General features: G+C 40.9%; 1 long non-coding RNA gene across 1 annotated transcript; it reads right to left on the minus strand.

Moving 5' to 3' along the window:
• Positions 1 to 3,012: 3,012 nt before the first annotated feature.
• LOC307013759 lies at positions 3,013 to 5,080 on the minus strand. The gene is made up of 3 exons (XR_013801054.1): positions 5,009 to 5,080; positions 4,888 to 4,928; positions 3,013 to 3,904 (listed from the first exon to the last, which is right to left on the minus strand). It is a non-coding gene; the product is annotated as an uncharacterized lncRNA (long non-coding RNA).
• Positions 5,081 to 8,593: the final 3,513 nt, after the last annotated feature.

Raw genomic sequence — 8,593 nt, forward strand, 5'->3', positions numbered from 1 at the left:
AGTGCTTAGTGGACTCTGCAGCACTAATATAACCTGAAAAAAAAGAAGCCTTTGAGCAAGTCCCGCTGTCCAGGCGAACCGTGACGAGAAGGATCGAGGACATTGCGGGGAATCTGGAGCTTCAGCTGCAACATGAAGTGGCAAGTTTTGACTTTATCTCCTTGGCTTTGGACGAGAGCTGTGATGTCCGCGACACAGCGCAGTTACTCGTATTTGTCCGTGGGATAACGCCGGACTTCAAGATTACGGAGGAGCTGGCAGCAATGCGGCCGATGAAAGGGACGACGACAGGGAGCGATCTGTTCACGGAGGTAAATGCGTGCATGGACACGCTGGGACTGAAATGGGACAGACTGGCAGGTGTCACAACAGACGGTTGTCCAAATCTTACAGGTAAAAATGTTGGACTTTTGAAACGTATGCAAGATAAAGTGACTGAAATCGACGCAGATCAGAAATTGGTATTTTTGCATTGTATTATACACCAACATGTGTTGTGCAAGTCAGTGCTAAAAATTCACCATGTTATTGATGTTGTTACTAAAATAGTAAACTTCATCAGGGCACGGGCATTGAATCACAGACAGTTTGTTGCACTTTTGGAGGAGCATGAGACTGAGCATAGTGACATCGGCTACCACACAGCTGTCAGATGGCTCAGCCTGGGCAAAGTGCTAAAAAGAGTTTGGGACCTGAAAGCAGAGATTCAAGAGTTTTGTGAGAAGAAAGGCAAAGACATCCCAGAGCTCTCAGACGAGGACTGGATGGCAGATTTTGCATTTGCTGTTGATGTGACTGCACTGATGAATGAACTGAACACCAAACTGCAAGGCAAGGGCCTTTTTGTTCATGAAATGCACAGCCTGGTGAAGGCTTTCATGAGAAAGATGCAGTTTCTTTCAAGCCAACTGGAGAGCAACACTCTCACTCACATGCAAACCCTGAAAGAAGTCACACCATCAGCTGATCACCTCCGCAGGTACTCATCCATGTTAGGAGCATTGCATGGTGAGTTTTCAAGGCGATTTGAAGATCTCCGAACAATCGAGGATGAAATGCTCATGATTTCCTCTCCCTTTACCTGCAGTATGGATAATGCAACCAGTGATGTTCAGCTGGAACTCATTGACCTGCAGTCTGATGCAGTACTGGCAGAGCGCTTTAAGTCAGGATCTCTGCTGGATTTCTACTCTTCTCTCGAGGAAGAGAACTTTCCAAACATGAGGAGACATGCTCAGAAGATGTTGGTTCTCTTTGGCTCTACCTACATATGTGAACAAACATTTTCAAAGATGAAGTTTATGAAATCCAGGTATAGATCCTCTCTCACTGATCATCTGTCAGCTGTGCTTCGCATCTCCACCTCAGACATTCAACCTGACTTCGATGCACTCGTTAAAGCCCAGCAGAGACTAGATTTCTCTCACTGAACAAGAAAAAAGAACTTAAAAACACCAAATGAGGTGGTTAGACTACAAATGTAGGCATGTAAAGGAACCAACTAGCAGTGAACTGGGACACTTTCTTTGGAAGCCTTTTCTCAAAATCACAGTTCAGTGATGTTCAGTGACAGTTCAATATGATGTATCTTGCTGAATGTTTGGAGCACAAAGACAATGTTGTGATGTCTTAAGAATGCTAAGAACCTTTATACAACTTTCCAACAGTATATGAAACTCAAAATGTGTTTTGTAGTGAATGCGACTGAAAATGTACACTAATATGAGTCAGAAATTGTGAAAAACGTTCACATTTTGTTTACCATTGTTTTGGGAAATTTGATTGAATAAATTACATTTTTTTTAAGGCAACCTCACTTTTTCATTGCTCAACTATAACATGTACTCTTACCAGCTTGTCAAAACAATGCTATTTACTGCTTTTTATAAAGAAATACAATTAATATTATGCAGAATTGAGTTCAGCCTTTTGGCCCGGCCCTCCACAATATTTTTTGTTTCTCATGTGGCCCCATGGAAGAAATAATTGCCCACCCCTGACCTATAGAGTGCCACGTCCTAAAACCCGGAAGTAAGCCAGCATTTTACCACTTCCGGTTCCTTCGACAAAAAAAACAATGCAATTTCTCCATAGGATTTTGGAATATAGCTGGAAATAAGGTCTGCGGTTGACACATTTAAGAGACGGATCACGTTTTGTTCAGCCGGATAATATCCACATGTCTACCCTACTTTTATAATTTTCGGCTCATAAACTTATTGATCATAAATCTATCAATTAGATTTATGATCCGGCTGAACATAACGTGATCCGTCTCTTAAATGTGTGTCAACCACAGACCTTATTTCCAGCTATTTTCCAAAATTCTATGGAGAAATTGCATTGCGTTTTTATCGAGGGAACCGGACGGAGTTTACTTCCGGGTTTTAGGACGCGTCACTGTGGCACTCTATTTCACACACTTTCCTGACTTCATCAGTAAGCTGCGCCATTGTCTCTGGAATTCCATTAGGCAGAACTAGCTTCCTGGTGTCATCGGCAGGGCTCGAGCTTAAGGACGTCCCGTCGTCGAAAAAAATAGTGTCAGGGAGGATAAAAAATAATTTTGGGACGAATTTGGGACGAGAGTTAAAATAAAAATACCCTGCTAACTCTACTACAAACGGCGATGAAAATGAAATCGACTGCACGTTGTGTGTAGCACACAATTATTAAACCTCCTTGTCAACATAAACACACAAAACATTTAGCAACCCGCGAAACACACACACACACACACACACTCACACACACACACACACACACACACACAGACAGACAGACAGACAGACAGACACACACACACACACGTAAGCTGTGCCCATGTGCTGTCAGCCAGCCGCACAGCTGGCTGTGCCCGCGAATTCCTGGCCCGCAAATTCGCGGGTCTATCTACAGTAGGCTATGTATTGAGTGTGTGTATTTCGCGGGTTGAGTGATGTAAAATGACAATGGTATGCCGTGGAGGAATTCTGAAATGTTTTACCGTTACATCACAAAAATGCACAGCAGAACCAGACCCTGGAGCGCCGGCCTCTTTATTTACTTACTCCACTTCATCCCCTATGGGTAATAAGGCTGAGATGAGAACCCTCCATCGTATTTAGTCCTTAGCAATATGCTGCGCCTCTCCCCATGTATGGATGGGTACCGAGCCCCGGTATTAAACGGGCTCCACCCGGGCCGGAATTATTAAAGACAGTGGTAACGTTAAGCTCCGACGTTATCTGACTTTTTATCGGTACTGGAGACATTTAAAAAATATATGTCATATGTAGTATTGCTACATAAACATTATATCGCAGTTTTAGTTTATCCAACTCCGTTTCTAATATGCAATAAGACTACAACATGCGTCTATGATGTATTTTCAAGCTTTCCAATCCAGACGAGATCTCTCTCTCCCGTCTGTGTGCGAGGGGGCGGGGCAGTTTGTAAAGGTCTCCTGACTGTTACAGACTGTCCTCCTGGTTAGTGGTTACTCTGGGTTCTGTCTTCAGGACAGAGTGTTGGATTTTTTGTGTTAATTGGATGGGACTTGATTTGATTCAATATTAGTAATTTTCTCGTTTGTGTGTTTGTTTAAATATATTTGGCCTTTGTCATGTGATTGACTGATTTACTCAAATAAAAAGGTTGATGAATTATCATCTAATGATTTGTATGATGTTTTATTTTTGTTAAAGGTCACTTTGAATGATTTTAACTAATGATAAGTAGTAGAAAAACTAATATTTTAAATTCGGGACGGTCCACATTAATTTCGGGACGGCTTAGATTGTATTTCGGGACGGTTCCGGGAGGATGGTGAAAAAAGTTAGTCGAGAGCCCTGGTCATCGGGATTCAGAAGAATTTGTAACTTGGCTGGCGTTTTCACGGTCATGTCAGGCAACCCAAAAGGAACTAGAAAAAACAAGAACATAAACAATGATATTAGTAATAGTGCAATGATACACTGACAACTGAATGTCAGTGTATGTCTCATAACAGTGACATGCCTGGAATGACAGAGCAAATGATTGCCACCAGTAGCTCTTGTTCAATAAACATACATATGTGAGGATTGACTTCACATGCAACAATATTAATGAAGTGCAGTCTTGTATTTTTTATTTACTTGTACAATACATACTTTTTCTCATTTAACTTTAATATTTTAAATGACCTTTCTTAACATTTGGGTACCTAACTAGATATATTATCACTTGAGATTAGAGTAGAGTAACGCAGCCACACGGCAGCGTGCGTTCGGCAAAGCGTGACGTCAAAGTGAATGGGAAGCTGCGTTGAAGCTCCAACCAGGGTTCAAGTTATAAACTGAGCTCTATGGGGTCTTTAAACCACACACACACACACACACACACACACACACACACACACACACACACACACACACACACACACACACACACACACACACACACACACACACACACACACACACACACACACACACACACACACACACACACACACACACACACACACACACACACACACACACACACACACCATCTTGGCTCGCGCAGCACGCTCACAGGCATAGATTGCGCAACCTTGGAAGTGCAGTGCAGGCATATTGTCATTCAAGAGATGCGTAGTTCTTTTGGAAAACATGTTTTGAGTTTAGCCTATTCGCCTCGTTATCATAAATAATACTCATTACATTGACACATGCATTTTTTTTGATAAAAATAATGGTTGTTGGTAATGTATTAGCGACCCACACAGATGTATGATTTCACTGCGTCCGTTGGCTCCCACATAACTCGAACCCTGGCTTCAACGCACGCTGCCGTGTGGACGGGCCGTAAGTCTCCATTTTGGGTTTTTCAATCCTTTTTAAACGTACATGAAAACTACTTGCAGTTCATTTTGGAACTTACCAAATCAGCATACATTGTGACCTTCAGTGGAAACAGCAAACCTGTAAACACAAAGGAAATAAATAAATAAAAAAGGTGTATTTAAACAATCTAAAACCCAGCATAAATCACACACCCTCACCCTCAAAGCATGGTCAACAAGACGGGCAGCGTGTTACAAGGAGATTCGGGTTGTTTCCCCCTCCACACTGTTTACAGTCCCCTCCGGAGCGGCGTGGTCCGACTACGGGTTACTTCAGAGCAGAGATACACCTTCAGCCACATAACTATAGCGGTCCCGGAGCTTTAATAACGGCTCACCAAAAGTATAAACATTTCTAACGCTGGCTGGGGTCTACTGCGGTCAAGCCAGCCGTCTTTCACTTTTGCGTGGTCAAACCAGCCGCCCCTGTATTTTGAGTGCGCGATTAGTTACAGGTTTACGGTAATGCAAAAAAACAACTCTGGGAAGCTGGATTTCAAAGTAAAGGATGGCATGTGATTGATTTCTATTATTTGCGATTGAGGAACAGGGTAATTTATGAGAATAATTGTAGGACTTATTGCTTCATAAACTTGTTGCACAAATGCTATGAACTACTTTTACTTTGTACTTTTTGAGAATGGCAAAATTCCCTCCAGAGAACCAGAAGAAGCATTTTTGTCTCGTTTGTAAAAAACATTTCTTCCATAAGTAGTTTATGAAACTGCCATGTTTGTACTTAATACTTCTAGGACTACTTGCAAACATAATATGAACTACTTTTACTGTGTACTTTTTCAGTAATTTGAGTTTCAAAGTCCTCTCCAGAGAACAAGAATGAGCATTTTTGTCAACTTTAATGTGGTCTAAAAAACATTTCTTCCGTAAGTAGTTTATGAAACTGCCATGTTTGTACTTAGTACTTCTTAGACTACTTGCAAACATAATATGAACTACTTTTACTGTGTACTTTGAGTAATTTGAGTTTTAAAGTCCCCTCCAGACAACAAGGAGCATTTTTGTCTAACTTTGACGTGGGATAAAAAACATTTCTTCCATAAGTAGTTTCTGAAACTGCCATGTTTGTACTTAATACTTCTAGGACTACTTGCAAACATAATATGAACTACTTTTACTGTGTACTTTTTCAGTAATTTGAGTTTCAAAGTCCTCTCCAGAGAACAAGAATGAGCATTTTTGTCAGGGAATTTTGCCATTCTCAAAAAGTACACAGTAAAAGTAGTTCATATTATTTGTGCAAGTAGTCCTAGAAGTACTTAGTACAAACATGGTAGTTTCATAAACTACTATGGAAGAAATGTTTTTTATCCCACGTCAAAGTTAGACAAAAATGCTCCTTCTTGTTCTCTGGAGGGAATTTTGCCATTCTCAAAAAGTACACAGTAAAAGTAGTTCATAGTATTTGTGCAACAAGTTTATGAAGCAATAAGTCCTACAATTATTCTCATAAATTACCCTGTTCCTCAATCGCAAATAATAGAAATGAACCACATGCCATCCTTCACTTTGAAATCCAGCTTCCCAGAGTTGTTTTATTGCATTACCGTAAACCTGTAACTAATCGCGCACTCAAAGTACAGGGGCGGCTGGTTTGACCACGCAAAAGCGAAAGACGGCTGGCTTGACCGCAGTTGGGCTCTGGCTATTAGTGTATTTAATATGCTGCAGGTTTTTTTTATGAGCGGAGCACGCATTGAAAATGACCTGGTTTAACAGCTTAAGAACTAGCTAGCACGTAGCTAAACTTGCATAGCCCCATATAAAATACCTTATGTGAAACCAATATAACATTTGCAACTATTTAAACTTTTCACTAGTCAAACAGACAACAAAATATCGCCACTTATGATAAATGTATGAAAATTATCTGGTTAAGCCATCCTTAAAAAATGGTTACACGTGGTTAAACGTCGCTAGCTAACACATAGCCAAATACAAAGACAGATGGTAAATTAGTTGTTTATCTTGACACAACACTAAATGGATAAAAATTTAAACATAGTTTTAAAACAAAAAAAGCAACCATTTCAAATCCTTACCTTATTTAAAAGTGTTTTTGGGTCAGACACTCACAGACAGTGGGTAGCGGTATAATGGCGGCTGCAGCAAATCTTGAAGTCACCTCGCTTTGCACGTCACGTGGTCATGTGACATGCTTGGAAGTGAAAATAACGATTTAGGTTGAATATTGTTTTTAAGTTATTTCAGGGGGGGGGGGTGTTTTGCTTCCGGGCAAACGAAAAAAATCATGTCAAAAACGGAAACCATGATTCTTAATTAGACCAATTTAAAAATGTACTTTGATTAAATTACAGTCGTTGCACTTTTTTCATTGTACTGTAGTGACAACTCCTGTAATTTATTGCATCCCTGCGTGAATGATTAGATCATTTCAACTAAATTAAATCAAATTAAATGATGTTGATGGTTAAATTAGCTTCACATGTAGGCCTACTGAGTTCTGAACTTGCCATTTAGATCTATAAAGGCCTTGGGGCTATGTTGTTTGATTTAATTAAACACAATATATGCTCTCCACTATGCTGTTGTAGTATATACTGTATCTGAAGCTCTTAATATGATTGCTCATATTTCCAGCCATCTTTTTCCCGGCCCCTTGCTTTGGATCATTTTCATCAACCGGTCCCAATTCCAAACTAATTGAATAGCCCTGGTATAGGGCGTACACGCGGAGCCACAAGCGTTTCGTCCCGACATACCCACTTAGGGAGCTGTTATCAAATTGTATCGTCTTCGGGCTCCGAAGCCGCGGCTCCGTTTCGGCCTCGTGTGGAAGAACTGTCTATACTAGTGGTTTTCAAACTGTGGGGGGCGACTCCTGGTGGGTCGCGGAGGTACTGCAGGGGGGGGCGCGGGAAGAAATTGTAAACAAACACTGCTCGAAAAGATCTCATTGGTCAGAGAGCTGTGGGCATACTGCTGCCTTTTGCAACATCCTACTTGTGTGAGATAGGCTTTTCTGCTGTTGCTGCCATCAAAACGAAATACAGATCAACGCTGAACATTGACAATGAACTGAGAGTGGCAGTCTCAAAATAAAAGATAATAGATATTTGTTGCACTGCTTGTGGATAGGACTTTACAGGAAAGTTAAATATTGTATAATAACCTTTGCACACCTTCCTTCTAAAATGAATGGATAGTTGTTTAAAAGTGAGATGTCACAATGAACAAAATCAGAAACATATGTAGCACTGATCCTTATCATGGGCAGGGGGACTAACTGAAAAGCGTTACAAAGTTGCTTCTTTGAAGAGAAGACAGTGGTCTGCCTGCTATTTTGTATTTTATTCTATGATGGTACACTACTGCAAACTTCAAAAAAGCCCTCGTTTCCAAAAAAGGGGTTGTTCTGAATTTTCTGAACTTGTGGACGGTTTTGATGACCCCCCTCCCCCTCAAATCCACACATGAATATGGAGTAGCGAGTCTCTGTGAGTGAGGCATTTCCTCACTTCTCAGTTACTTCAGACGAGGTTCCTTGCGGGGGGTCTGGAGTAGATTCTGGGGGCACGGCGATGCCAGCCTTCTTCACAAACCTTCCCTTTTTGTCTTTGGAGAGAATCCATGCAAAATTCATTGTTTTCACCCTGCAAAGACAGAGGATGGATACATCTTCTGGAAGCATATTTATGAGCAGAAGAGAGGGATGTTGCCTTAGCTTAATGCTGGAACTTTTTCTTTCCCTTTTTTTTTTACATT

Source organism: Notothenia rossii, assembly GCF_949606895.1.
Source record: "Notothenia rossii genome assembly, chromosome: 7".
Classification (NCBI taxonomy): domain Eukaryota; kingdom Metazoa; phylum Chordata; class Actinopteri; order Perciformes; family Nototheniidae; genus Notothenia; species Notothenia rossii.